The sequence below is a fragment of the Hemicordylus capensis genome, chromosome 4, assembly GCF_027244095.1.
Source record: "Hemicordylus capensis ecotype Gifberg chromosome 4, rHemCap1.1.pri, whole genome shotgun sequence".
Classification (NCBI taxonomy): Eukaryota; Metazoa; Chordata; class Lepidosauria; order Squamata; family Cordylidae; genus Hemicordylus; species Hemicordylus capensis.
Window position 1 is genome coordinate 247,778,075 of NC_069660.1, and position 15,329 is coordinate 247,793,403.

The 15,329-nt window shown below is 44.0% G+C and overlaps 1 long non-coding RNA gene across 1 annotated transcript in view; it reads right to left on the reverse strand.

The window, feature by feature from the left end:
- Positions 1-527: 527 nt before the first annotated feature.
- LOC128324613 (uncharacterized) overlaps positions 528-15,329 on the reverse strand; it is a 53,767-nt gene continuing 38,965 nt past the window's right edge. Inside the window, exon 3 of the long non-coding RNA XR_008306985.1 lies at positions 528-674. This is a non-coding gene — a long non-coding RNA (uncharacterized LOC128324613). The remainder of the gene's footprint in view (positions 675-15,329) is intronic.

A 15,329-nucleotide genomic window follows, 5' to 3' on the forward strand; every position in this document is an offset into this window, starting at 1 on the left:
TGTGCTGTTGAGTTGGTGTTGACTCCTGGCAACCACAGAGCCCTGTGGTTGTCTTTGGTAGAATTCAGGAGGGGTTTACCATTGCCATCTCCCGTGCACTATGAGATGATGCCTTTCAGCATCTTCCTGTATCTCTGCTGTCCAATATGGGTGTTTCCCATAGTCTAGGGAACACACCAGCAGGGATTTGAACCAGTCAAGTCATTTCCCTGCTGTGCCATTAGGTGGCTCATCCAATCTACTATGTGATAGTAATTAGTCAGGCAGCCGCACTTAGGTTGATGAGGGCCACCACTGGTCCCCAGACCTTACAGTGAAGAATATTGCCAGAATGCTTAGGTTCACATCTCATGTTTACTCTCCTGCAATCTGTATTATTATTTTAAACACTTGCACTCTTGAGCGCAGAATTGGACAAAAGGCTGAAATTTTACCTTTTTAATATTTGGAATAACATAAGGGTGTAGCTTTAGTGTTCTCTTTTATTTGCAGGTGTGCTCACATGTGCACAACAATTTTCTTTTTGGTGGGAAGAATTACAGAACATTTAGAATCAATGTTAAATTGTATTCAGTATTCAGCAGAAGGTCTGGCAATATAAAAAACGAACTGTATTGTGAAGGAAACCATGTACTCTGAAGGATAATTCTTTGACTGCTGCTGTTTTTCCTTTTCTGAAAGCAAAGCAGGGGAAATGAGCATTAAGTAAACTCAATGGATTTCCAACAACTATTATTACTATTATTATTTAGAATATGTATATGCTACTTTTCAACAGCAGCAACAACAAATTCAAGGCAGTTTACATAGAAGTAGAGTAGTGAGAAGGTGGTTCTTTGTCCAAAAGTAAAATAAAGTTGTGCCATCAAGTCGGTGTCAACTCCTGGCAATCATAGAGCCATGTGGTTGTCTTTGGTAGAATACAGGAGGGGTTTACCATTGCCATCTCCCGCGCAGTATAAGATGATGCCTTTCTGCATCTTCCTATATCGCTGCTGCCTGATATAGGTGTTTCCCATAGTCTGCGAAATATACCAGCAGAGATTCGAACCAGGAACCTCTTGCTCCTAGGCAAGTTACTTCCCTGCTGTGCCATTAGGTGGCTTTCTCTGTTCAAACAGGACACAAAATCAAAAAAGAAACCCAAGGGAGACAGCAGCAGCCACTGCGAGGGATGCTAAGCTGCTGGTAAGAACAGGGGTAATTGCTATCCTCCTGCTAAATATGAGCAAATATACATATCTGATGTATATTGATGGATAGTTTTAATCTGTACTTATATATGGTTTTTGTTTAAAAATATTGTAAATCACCTTGGGACCTCTGAATGAAAGATGGTTAATAAAATTAAATTAAATTAAATTAAATTAAATTAAATTAAAAAATGCTACAACTTTTAAAAGCTTATTTTTGCTCAGGTAGAAGTATACACTACTTTTATTGCCATCCCATAATGGGCTACTGAATCAGCCTGTCAAGTTTTTCTCCCTGGCATTAGTAGCTGGTCAATGTTGTGACATTATTTCAAATTCATTATTTGGTGCAAAAAATTAAAAAAGAAATCACAATGATATCATATACATTGGGTTATACATGCAGAAGACACTCCTTCCTCAAGCCTTCCTCAGTGCTAGAACAAATCTTTTGCATGCAGAAGATCTACGATCAATCGCTGGCAGCATCTCCAGGTAGGGCTTGAGAAAATTGCTTTCTAAAACCCAGGAGAGCTGCTACCAATTAGTGTAGACAGAGCTAGATGGACCAAAGGTGTGACTCAATATAAGGCAGCTTCACGTGTAAAAATGTACTCAGCATCCTGTCCTGCTCCAGACATTTTCTGAAATGTAGATGCATAGTGCATTGGTGCAGCTGTGTAGCCCTCTGTTGGATGTGGAGTGTATTGAATTACTTTTGGACCTGGGGGGGTGGGGCGTTGCGGTAGCAAGTGTCTGAGAGGGAGAGCATTCCGAGGAAGTTACTTTGTGAGGAAAAAAAGAAGAAAGACGTTTGTCTGTCCTTCAGCAGACTTTTGGGCTTTGTCTCATTCATTTTGGTAGCAGACAAAGCACGGAAGTTAGTTGCTGGAGAGGAGAGAGTGTGCATGTGTGAGGAAGACCAGCCGCTATGATGCCTGCCGCCTACCTCCAGCTGACGGGTCACTGTTTGCTGTAGAGGAGTCAGTCAACCAACATCTAGGATCTGTGGTGGCAGTCTCTCTGGCTGTGCCGACTGGCTGGCTCTCTCTTGCATGTGTGCATTTAAGAGAGAGCCAACCAGTTGGCACATCCAAAGAGACTTCCACCACTGATCCTATATGTCAGTAGTTGCCTGCTCCAGCAAGCAGTGACATGCCAGGTGGAGGCAGGCAGCAGACATTGTAGCAGCTACTCTTCCAAGCAGTGTAAGTGCCACCCAAAATCATTTTGTATGCCACTTTTGGTTGGTGCCATAGGTTGGTGACCCCTGTGCTAGTGCAACATGTTTATGCAAGTGCTCTGGATTATGCCAGCCAAGCTCTTGTTCTTCAAATCGAAACAAACCAGTGCTCCAGGTAGATCAGTGCACACACTGGGTCAACATGGGTTTGAGCCTTGGTTTGGGCTTGCTTACTGACCTGACCAACAAAGGTCTTTTGTTTTTCCTGGACAGTCCACCTGAATTCTGACCCCACCCTCTCCCTTGATAGAATCTGGGTTAGATTGATTGATTAAGTGTCAGCAAGTTGGTGTCAACGCTTAGTGACCACATAGATAGATTCTCTCCAGGAAGATGAAGTCCAAGATGAACTTGGCCTTTAAGGTCTCTCAGTGGTGCATTCATTGTTGTCATAATCGAGTCCATCCACCTTGCTGCTGGTCTCCCTCTTCTTCTCTTTCCTTCAACTTTGGACTTCTCAAAGAAGCTGGGTCTTTGCATAATGTGTCTGAAGTATGATAGTTTGAACTTGGTCATTTGTGCCTCGAGTGAAAATTCTGGATTGTTTTGTTCTATGAGCCATTGGTTTGTTTTCCTGGTTGTCAAATGGTATCCTCAAAAGTCTTCTGCAGCACCAAGTTCAAACGCGTCAATACTTTTTCTGTCTTGCGTCTTCAAAGTCCAGCGTTCACATCCATAGAGTGTTACGGGAAAAGGCATTGTCTCAACAATTATAACCTTTATTGTGCTATAGAAGGGAGACCAATTGGTCTGAACCTTTCTGTGTGGCTTCTGTATTTTCTTTATCAGCCCACCTGATATAGACTTGAAGACTCTATGGGAGGGCAATAATAGATAAAACCACAGGTTAAATTAATTAAACAGATAAAACACAGCAAATGTTACCCCTATCCTCCTACTATAACAGCATAATAGCTAACCCAGCCCTGCTAATGATATCCATTACAAGATGTTTGAGAAAAGATAGATCAGTGGGCTTGTCAGTGGGCTAAGGGAATCATATGAGAGTTGCCATCTGTGAGTGCTGGAAAAGGGGAGGGGGAATAATTTGCAGATGGGTACCAATGAAAGGTTAGAGTCTATTTGTGATCTCATTAAAAGGTTTTAAGACCATTGGAAAAGTACCGAAAGTTTCTATCAGCACTTTTCTTTACCTAAAGCTGTTCTATATCTTGTGCAACTTCAGGGCTGTTTGTAGATCTATTCCTGACTGATATGAGGTGTAAACTATGGGAAAAATCAACCTGGCTGGCTTTGCAGAAGTTATATATCCTGCCATATCTTGTACTGCTGATTTCATTTTTACTAAAAGCTGATACAAGGCAATTGTAGCACAGTAGGTAACAGCCTTCATCTTGGCATCAGCCATCAGTATCAAATGTTTCTCTCTGCCCCTTGCTAGTTGTACCACTTCGCTCATTCCAGAAGAATTACCCTCCCTCTTGCTAGGGTGCTACGCTGTTCCATATGGGCTACCTAACAAAGATCGCAAAATGTACTGCTCAGCATTAAAACAGCAGTTCCCTCTGCTATCGCCTGACCTTTACAACCCCAATCAAAAATGAAGTGTTATGCTGTGAACAACACTGCTGGCTAAAAAGCAATACTACAGGTATTTTTGTTCTTAGTTTCAAAAATCTTTCCTTAACTGTATGCCTTGGAGCAGAAAGGAGGGCAAAGTAGTTCTGAAAACACTAAATACTCTTCTCTCTCTTCATGAAAGTCTGGAAGTGTAGTAGGCCTAGGTGTAGGAAGCCCTGTGGAGATCACCAAGCCTATCAAGCAGCTGGCAGCTGGGAGGCCAGACACAATGGGTTGGATCGTAACCTTTCAAAGCACAGCTTTGAAGTTATATTTGAAAGCTGTGGTCTATAAGGATAACATCTCCCTTACCAGGGTCCCTGACAGGGTATCGGACCATATTGAATGTGTGTATTCGAGTTTGGGGTCCAGGGATAGATTGGGACTTCTGTTGGTGTACCGATCGCCCCACTGCCCAGCGGAATCCCTTACTGAGCTCATGGACTTGGTTGCGGAACTCGCGTTAGAGTCTCCCAGACTCTTGGTGCTGGGGGACTTCAATGTTCATTTCAGGACCAATATGTCCGGGGCAGCTCAGGAGTTCATAGCGGCCATGACAACTATGGGCCTATCCCAAGTGGTTTCTGGACCGACGCATATTGCAGGTCACATGCTTGATTTGGTATTTTACTGGGACTCCTGTGATTTCCCTGTTCCGTGGCTGGGGACTCCTGTGATTTCCCCATGTCATGGACGGACGACCATCTGGTTAAGGTTGGACTTACAACCACTTCCCATCTCCGCAGGGGCGAGGGGCCCATTAGAATGGTCCGCCCGAAGAGGTTATTGGATCCATTAAGATTCCAAGAAGCCTTGGAGGGATGTAATGTTGGCTTTGCTGGTGATCCTTTTGATGCCCTGGTTGAGAATTGGAACAACTTGTTCACCAGGGCAGTAGACATGATTGCTCCCAAGAGTCCCCCCCGACCTGCTTCAAAATAGGCCCCTTGGTATACAGAAGATCTACGGGGGCTGAAACGGCAAGGTAGGCGACTGGAGTACAAGTGGAGGAAGAATCGACTCCAATCTGACAGATTGAGACATAGAGCACATCTAAAGATCTATGCTCAGGCAATATGTGCGGCAAAGAGGCGGTTCTTTTCTGCCAGTATTGCCTCTGCGAATTCACATCCAGCGGAGTTGTTCAGGGTTGTGAGGGGATTAGTATCTGCCTCCCCTCCCTTGAACCAGAATTTGGAGTCATCAGTTACCCACTGTGATGTGTTTAAAGAGTTTTTTGAAGATAAAATCTCTTGGATTCGGGCCAACCTAGATGGAGACTCCACAATTAATTTGATATCTGAGCTGAAGGTGCCCAACAACTCCTCTTATGTGATTCGACTGGATTGGTTTCAGTTTGTGACTCCTGAGGATGTGGAACAAGCTGCTTGGATCGGTGAGGCCTACCACTTGTTCTCTTGACCCTTGTCTAACATGGCTTGTTTGATCTAGCAGGGAGGTTGTTGTAAACAGCCTGGTGGATATCATAAATGCTTCTCTGAGGGAGGGCAGGATGCCTCCTTGTCTTAAGGAGGCAATCATTAGACCTCTTCTAAAGAAGCCTGCATTAGATCCCTCGGAGTTATAGGCCTGTTTCCAACCTCCCATGGCTGGATAAGGTAATTGAGAGGGTGGTGGCCTCTCAGCTCCAGGTGGTCTTGGAGAAAATTGATTATCAGTTTCATTATCACTGATTATCAGGAAACAGGTTCTAGACCCATTTCAAACTGGTTTTCGGGTGGGCTATGGAGTGGAGACTGCCTTGGTCGGCTTGATGGATGATCTCCAATTGGCAATTGACAGAAGAAATGTGACTCTGTTGGTCCTTTTGGATCTCTTGGCGGCTTTCAATACTATTGACCATAGTATCCTTCTGGAACGCCTGAGGGTGTTGGGGGTGGGAGGCACTGTTTTACAGTGGTTCTGCTCCTACCTCTTGGATAGATTCCAGATGGTGTCGATTGGAGACTGTTGCTCTTCAAAATCTAAGCTTAAGTATGGTGTCCCTCAAGGCTCCGTACGTTCTCCAATGCTTTTTAACATCTACATGAAAATGCTGGGAGAGATCATCAGGGGATTGGGAGCTGGGTGTTACCAGTATGCTGATGACACTCAGATCTACTTCTCCATGTCAACTTCTTCAGGAGCTGGCATATCCTCCCTAAATGCCTGTCTGGAAGCAGTAATGGGCTGGATGAGAGAGAATAAACTGAAGCTGAATCCAGATAAGACGGAGGTACTTATCCAGATAAGACGGAGGTCAGAACTCTAGAGACAATTTTGATCTTCCTGTTCTAGATGGGGTCACACTTCCCCAAAAGGAACAGGTTCGCAGTCTGGGAGTACTTCTGGATTCACACCTCTCCCTGGTTTCTCAGGTTGAGGTGGTGGCCAGGGGTGCTTTCTATCAGCTCCGGCTGTTACGCCAGCTGCGCCCGTTTCTCGAGATCAGTGACCTCAAAACTGTGGTACATCTGTTGGTAACCTCCGGACTAGACTTTTGTAATGCACTCTACATGGGGCTGCCTTTGTATGTAGTCCAGAAACTTCAGTTGGTTCAGAACGCAGCAGCTAGGTTGGTCTCTGGGTCATCTCTGAGAGACCATGTTACTCCTTTACTGATGGAGTTACACTGGCTGCCAGTAGGTTTCTGGACAAAATACAAAGTGCTAGTTATAACTTACAAAGCCCTAAATGGCTTAGGCCCTGGGTACCTAAGAGAGCGTCATCTTCGCTATGAGCCCCACCACCCATTGAGGTCATCTGAGGAGGTCCGTCTCCAGTTACCACCAACTTGTTTGGTGACTACACGGAGACGGGCCTTCTCAGTTGCTGCCCCAAGAATGTGGAATGAGCTCCCTGCTGAGATATGATCCTCCCCATCTCTGGCAATTTTCAAAAAACACCTGAAAACCCTTCTTTTCACCCAAGCTTTCTCAGCTTCCTAAATTGTGGGGTTTTTAATTTCTGGTTTATTTTACAATTTAAAACCTGATTTTGGGGTTTTTAATCACTATAATTGTTTAATTGTTGTTTTAAAATGTTTTTAAATTGTTAATTGTCATATTATTTTTTAATTTGTTTTAGCTCTTTACTTTTTTAGTGGTGTGTTTTAATTGCAAACCGCCCTGAGCCATTTTGGAAGGGCGGTATACAAATCAAATCCATCAATAATATATAGGAACATAGGAAGATGCCTTACACCAAGTCAGACCCTTGATCCACCTAGCTCAGTACTGTCTGCACTGACTGGCAGAGGCTCTCCAAGGTTTCAGGCAGAAGTCTTTCCCAGTCCTAACTGGAGATGCTAGGGATGGAACCTGGGGCTTTCTGAGGCTATTCTCACGCACAGGCAAAAGGGGCTAAGCAAGCCCAGCCCAGTTTCGCCTGCTCATGAGAACTGCCACTTGGCTCCTAGTGGCGCCAAATCTGCCTCCAGAGCCCAACTTCAAAATGAGGTTGAGGGAGCAAGCGCCAGAGGCCGATCCTGGTCTCACTGCCAATGCAGTAGGGCCAGTCAATCTCCCGGGCCATGTGGTCCCATTTAGGAGAGAGATCAGCCCACGCCCCATTGCCTTTAAGGCAGGGAGAGTCACTGCGGCCCACGCTGCCCAACGCAGTGCGGGCCGATCTCCCTTTCAAATGGGGCCACGTGGCCCCATTTGGGAGGGAGACCACGTCCCCTGCATCTGATGTCAGATGCAGGGGCATGGTTAGCCGGGCCCCTGTATCTATGTCAGACGTGGGCGGTGGGGCCAGGGGACCACAGCAGCAGCTGCACATGGACTGCCACCAGCCTCCCTCCGCTGCTAGTGCCTTCCATAATGTAATCTAAAGGCTGGAAGAAAACAAGATATGGTGCTAATCTGGGGGATCCAGGCTAACTACCAGGGCCACAGAGCCCTTTGCCACCAGCTGCGATAGAAACCATTAGGGCTGTAAGAATAACACACGTTAACTTGTGCTTTTCTGTTTCCCGTCTCATTATTTATTACATATCCCTTATTTGTCAGCAGGTTCAGTTTCCTTTTCAAACTTAATTACACAAAGCTCCTGTAGAAAATAATGAGTGTTAAAGTGAGGGATACTTCTTGGCAAAACACCATGTGTGCCAGCTGCCCCTGTGTTAGTAATACAAAGTGACAACAATTAATAATCATTAATATTAAAATAATGCAATTAGCTGCAGTGGGGGAGACTCCTAGAAGAGCTAGCTTGAGACAGTTTGATGCTGTAAGATAATGATGAACAAACACCGCTTATCGTTATTTGTCATTTGCACAGCACATTCATATGGAATTGTGTGCCCAGTTGCACATGTATACGTTCCAGCATTTTAAATGAGATGTGCTTGCGTGCACCTTAGGGTCAGAGGAAGTGTTCGGGGTCATCCAGGTTGGACACTGGTTGGCAGCCCACACCACAGAGTCAACCTTGCTGGGCCAACTCTTCAACACCTCAGCGACCATGGTAGTGAGTCCACCAAGACAATCACACTGCCACTGCCTTTCCCAGCTCCATACCATCTGCAAAATAAAGAATTCCCCAGAGACCCCTCTATGAATTCTCCCTCTATGAATTACTCCCATTGGCTGATGTGGCAAGCCGTCCTGCCACACATGCCTCTTGGCCAAGACTTGGCTTTCTATTGCCCTTCCCACTGGCTAATGGGAAGCTAATGAGAATGGGCTTTCTCAGTGGCTGCCCCAGGGAATATGATCCCTGCTGAAATAAGAGCATCTCCTTTTCTGCTTGTTTTCAGGAAGACTTTCCTGTTCTCGCAAGCTTTTAATTAGAATTTTAATAATTTTAATAATTTGTTTTATATTGTCTTTATTGTGTTTTATGTATTTTAACTTGTGATTTTAATGTTGGGATTTGTACACTGCCTAAGAACATAAGAACAGGCCCAAGGCCCATCTAGTCCACCATCCTGTTTCGCACAGTGGCCCACCAGATGCTGCTGGAAGCCTAGAGATTGACATATCAGGCGGTATAAAAATATGATAGATAGATAGATAGATAGATAGATAGATAGATAGATAGATAGATAGATAGATAGATAGATGCATTAGTGGCCAGTAGAGGCGCCACTGGAGGGGGGCAGTGGCAAGAGGCACATTTTAAGCATGAATTAAAAGGTGCTTCACTTTGCTCTGTCAGCTTCTCTGAGCTGCTGCACGCCTCCCAGCACTCCCTGTGGCAGAGGGATCGGCTCTGCCATTCACCTGGCCACCAGCAGGGGATCAGCTCTGTGGAAGCCAAGAGAGTGGTGGAGCCGATCCTCCACCGCAGAGAATGCTGGGCAGCGCGCTGCAGCTCAGAGAAGCTTGCAGGTGCTGCCAGAGCAGAGGTAAGCACATTCTAATTTATGCTTAGAGGTGCCTCTCGCTGCCTCCCCACCACCACGGGTGCCTGCACTGGCTGCTACTGGCTAATGGACTTTCTCCCAAAGGCCTTGGGATGTCATAGGGGCCTTGAGGAGAAAGTCCATTGACTGATGGGGGAGTGTGGGAGGAGGATGACCATCCATTGTTACTGAGGGATTCGGCAGCAGCAGCTGCTCCTCTTATTTTCACCTGTGCATGAATGGAGATGGGACATGGCAGCAGATTATCTTCCTTCTGTCCTCTGAGGATGGAGGGATGCAGGAGCTGCTGCCACCGAAAAATTCTCCACTCATCAGTGGGGAGGGTGGGCGGCAAAACTCCATGGTGTCTTGGGCCACCCAACAGGAAGCTTGGTGGGGGCCCAACACAGCATGGAGAGCAGAGTGCAGGGCTTTGTCCAAAGGTTTCCTGCAACCTGGAGCTGGTCTGTTGCTGGTTGTACTGAATCCTGGAAGTGGCAGGGGCCCTTTGTAAGATACCATTGTAATCTTACAATATAGTTATGGCCCGGTTTAAACAGAGTTTGGTAGAATGTGTAGAGGGGTGATCTGGATGGCCATCCCTCACATGTGATTAAAGGACCTGCCAAGATAGCATCAGCATGTCCTAGAGTGATGTCAGGATGGGTGTGTTTGCGCCACAGCCCCAGTGTTATTGCATGTAGGGGCTGCTGTGGACTGCTGCTCATCTGAACCGCCACTTGAGTTTATATGCAAGACCTGCCTTGCTAACTCTTCTGAAATTTTCTTAGTTCTTAAACTAAGTCCATCTTACTTGTAATGTCTCTCTAGCCATTGAAAAGCTTTAAGCTCAGACGAGAACTGAAAGAGAATCTTGAAAACCATTCCAAATGTGGTCAATTTTTGAATTTTACAATTCAGAGACTGCCAAGTAGTGATGGTATTTGTGGAGAGGCTGTAGCTCTGTGGCAGAGCACATGTTTTGCAACCCGAAGGTCCATGGTTCAATCTCTAGCCTCTTTGGTTAAAAGGCTCAGCCAGGAAAGCTGCTGCCACACAATGTAGGCAACACTGGGCTAGGTAGACCAGTGGTTTGACTCAGTATAAAGTAGAATATATGTCTTATGTCAGCTGTCATATATTATTATTATTATTATATTATCAGTATAAAGTAGAATATATGTCTTATGTCAGCTGTCATATATTATTATTTATTATTATTATTATTTTTACATTTATATTGATGGCTACATGCAAGATAATGTCAAATACAGACTACTACTAATATCAAGGGAAGCTATGGTAAATGTTTGTTGAAGATCAAAGATTTAACTACAGGTGAAACTCGGAAAATTAGAATATTGTGCAAAAGTCCATTAATTTCAGTAATGCAAATTAAAAGGTGAAACTGATATATGAGACAGACGCATTACATGCAAAGCGAGATAAGTCAAGCCTTAATTTGTTATCATTGTGATGATCATGGCGTACAGCTTATGAAAACCCCAAATCCACAATCTCAGAAAATTAAAATATTACATGGAACCAAGAAGACAAGGATTGAAGAATAGAACAATATCGGACCTCTGAAAAGTATACAGTGTACTGTGCTTGATTGGCCAGCAAACTCGCCTGACCTGACCCCATAGAGAATCTATGGGGCATTGCCAAGAGAAGGATGAGAGACATGAGACCAAACAATGCAGAATTGCTGAAGGCCGCTAATGAAGCATCCTGGTCTTCCATAATACCTCATCAGTGCCACAGGCTGATAGCATCCATGCCACGCCGCATTGAGGCAGTAATTGCTGCAAAAGGGGCCCAAACCAAGTACTGAATACATATGCATGCTTATACTTTTCAGAGGTCCGATATTGTTCTATTCTTCAATCCTTGTCTTCTTGGTTCCATGTAATATTCTAATTTTCTGAGATTGTGGATTTGGGGTTTTCATGAGCTGTACGCCATGATCATCACAATGATAACAAATTAAGGCTTGACTTATCTCGCTTTGCATGTAATGCGTCTGTCTCATATATCAGTTTCACCTTTTAATTTGCATTACTGAAATTAATGGACTTTTGCACGATATTCTAATTTTCCGAGTTTCACCTGTATTTAGTGAGTATTTTTGAGAACATTTACTATGAACATTCACAGAAGTGCTATTTTTAAGATAAATTTGGGAGGTGAATTTATTTTAGCTCCAATGAAGATTTGTTTCTGCCCCATAAAGGGAGAGGATAATGACTGGCAGTAAGTCAGGGGAAATGGCAGAAGGATATGGGATAAGAGAGAAATAATTTCTATGGTACCATATGAGATATTTTCTGCCCTTGGGAGCTCATAAACTTAAAAGGTTATTATTAACCCTTTGGAAAGAGAGCAAGATGTTTTTATGCACTTTTCTTCAGACCTATTTCATCTGTTCCCACCCACCTTTTCAGTGAGAAGGAACTATTTTAGTCCATTGTAACTGTGTTTCCTGCCATGTTTAACACTCTTCTATATGAATCAGGGTTTCTTAACCTTGGGCCCCCAGATGTTTTTGGACTATAACTCCCATCATCCTCAGCCACAAAGGCCATGTCTGGGGATGATGGGAGTTGTAGTCCAACAACATCTGGGGGCCCAAGGTTAGAAAACCCTGAATTATATGACTTCTCTCCTCCTCTTTATGGAAACTGTACAGCTGGGATACTTCTTCATTTTCTCCATTATGCATGTGCTGAAGAAGTGCTGCCTATGACACATGTGTTGCGCAGATGTTTGGGCTCTTAAGATGCAAGAGGGCATGGACCTCAGACACTATAAGAACATAGTGAATGGAGAAGCCATCTTTCTTCCTTGCTATCTTAAGGGAATAGGAGAAAATAGAACAAATTCAAATTCAAATCAAAGGCAGCATGCAGAGGAAACACATGCAGGATCTGGCAGACAGACATGTCTGACTACTAGACAGTTCTGGCTATGGTTATGCCATAGAAAAATGGTTCAATAAATAATATTCATTCCAACACTTCATCATGACCATATCAACCAAACACTCTGTGGGTGGGGGCAGAAAGAAAAACCCTAAAATAAATTTATCTTGCCGTTTTTGCTTTACTAGGGAATATGTAGCAGTTGGCAGTGTAATACACTTTTTATTTTCATGAGTTATGGATGTGCATGGCCATCCCTAAAAAACTGAAATAAAAACTGTATTACACCGCCAAGCATCATATATTATATTTATACCATACCAGAGGAGGTGTCTGCAAAGCAACTATGGACATAAACTTTTATTTTATCTATACTTCCTTGTATTATTAGTATAGTTGTGGAAATAATAGGATTTACTAAAGGCTGTTACTCTTGGTAGTAGTATTGATATGATATGGTATAATACAATAGAAGGTTCTATAAATAATATATTGATCTTTGCACTGGATTGAACCATTGTGACGGATTCCAAAGGGTGATCACCTGCCAAGTAGCTTGAATTATGAGACAAAGAGTTAATAGTGTCTCATACAGCAGTGCTTTACAACTATTGTCAGGGCTGTCAATGATCTGTGCTAACAAACAATGAAACATTTTAAGCCACATTTTTCACCAAGAAAATTATGGACATCTAAATTGAGCAAAATTATGCTGAAGGAATGATGCAAATATCCATCCATGTTATTATTTTATGTAATAAGTTTTGCTAGTCATGAGGAAAATTGGATAATACATCAAGAGCGAACCCCCCAATCGGCACCAGTCAGAGAAGAACTTTTATTGGAGCCATTTTCTTGAATGAGGTAGTTTCCCTCTCTCAACTAAGCTTTATAAAATTCAGAACACATTGGAGTTTCCTCCTGTTGTTTAATAATAAAATGTTATACCTATTATTTGACTAGGGAATGTGGGTGGGGCCAAGGCTCTGCTCACTGAAGGCCTACCCTCTGGCCATTAAAAATCCTGCCATCAACCCTAGCTTCTGATACTGTCTTTCATGAGGCATGGCATGCTTTCAAGCTTATCTTCCTAGCCTTCAGGAATAAACACACTGTAAGCTGAGGTTCATTCTCAAGCATATTCAGTGCTTGTGAGGTGGAAATATAGAATCATGCCACACACAGAGACCTACTCACAGGGGCTATTCACATGAACTACCAGGCGGGAGGGGGAAGGCTTTGTAGCCCTTGCCTCCTGCCCAGATGATCGACATGTCCTTGGTGCGAGTGCCGAGCATGCTCCCACACGATCAACCCTGCTCCATGCAGTGTGGAAAAGGGCGGATGACTCGGAGGCCAGGACTCGAAATCCCAGTCTCTGAGCATCCCACAGTACACTGAGCGCAGTGTATTGGGTGATTCCCCTAGGAGAAGGGTGCTTTGGGTATACGATCTCGGGAGCTGGGTTATGGGCACAAATGCTTGGCTACGAGCCAGGCTTTGGTGCTAGATTTGGCACCAGCACTGCTGGGATCACGTGGATCCCAGCGGTTCTCACGGACAGCCAAGCCCAGGCTTGGCTGTTCGTGAGAACAGGCTGAATTGTGTTTTAACATACTACCCATTGTTCAAGGATATCTAAAACTCAAGAATTGTAATAAACAATGTACTGAGCCATTCTGAGCAGATGCTAATTGAAAAAGATCTGGAAATAGAGTTAAGAAGCTCCATTTAGATACTTTTAAAAAAAAAGCCACTAGGGTAACCTATACAGGCAGGTAACCAATACTTTCCAGGTGATGGCGTGTAGCATCCTAAGAGTCTCCATGTTCATTTATTTAATTAAATGTCTGTCCTTCAAAATGATTACAAATATGAGTGAAAAGAAAAATGGCTGCAAGTCTGTTCTGTTTAACAGGGGTTTGGTTCAGCCTTTTGGGTACTTTTATTGAAAACCTGGGCTGGCATATCATGCAAGGGAACATGGGTGCTGGAGCACTGCCAGGGGCGTAAGTACTATTAGGCAAGGGGAGGTGGCTGCCTGGGGCCCCCCATGTCTCGAGGGGCCCCCCAGAGGCAAGCCACATGACTATATATTGTGAAGTAAGAGTGTGTGTGTGTGTGTGTGTGTGTGTATCAGCGAGGGGCCCATTTTAAAATTTTGTCTCTGGGCCCACTCCAGCCTTGTTACGCCCCTGAGCACTGCCCTTGCTCTAGGCTAGGCCAGGGATTCTCAATGTTTGGTCCTCAGGTGTTTTTGGACTTCAACTCCCATAACCCCCAACCAAAGGCCACTGAGACTAGGGATTATGGGAGTTGAAGTCCAAAAACATCTAGGGACCCAACGTTGAGAATCCATGGGCTAGGGTACATCCTTGTAAGCACTGCAGGTGGGGCTGTGCGACCAGGCAACAGCACTTTGCTATAAGGCTTCATGATGCAGCTGTGGCATGTGACACCCATGATTTCCAATGGACACCATGTCATGCAGCTACATTCACAGAGCTTTACAACTGAGTGCTGCTGTTCTGCAGCACAATCCCATCAGTGGTTCTTCAGCCACTCTAGCTTCCTTGCATGGCATTCAGCTGTTGACCTTTGTTGGGCCACGTTTGGGGGCAGCTACTATAATAGCTGCAGAAGAGCATTCACCCTTTTTTTGGGTCTAGTATGACATTAAAGCATCGTGTTGGCTCCTCATTGCTGCCCTTACGCTACTACCAAAATCAGTTTTGAAAAATGATCTTAAAGTTGCTTTCAACTCAGTCTGGGCGTGCCTTTATAGCTAGAATATCACCCCATACACTGGGATCTTTATTACATCACACTAATCTAATTTAAATGCATTTTTACTGTACTTGGTTTAATGAATGTGGAATGTGTCACTATGCAATTGCACCATTAATTTGATAAATAGGACTTGAAGGTATAATTTTTTCCAGCATTGCAGACTAATGAAGCTAAAATACATATATAATAAGAAGTGTAAATAATAAATTATTCTTAGGAGCAAAAAAATTAATTAGATCTTACCACAA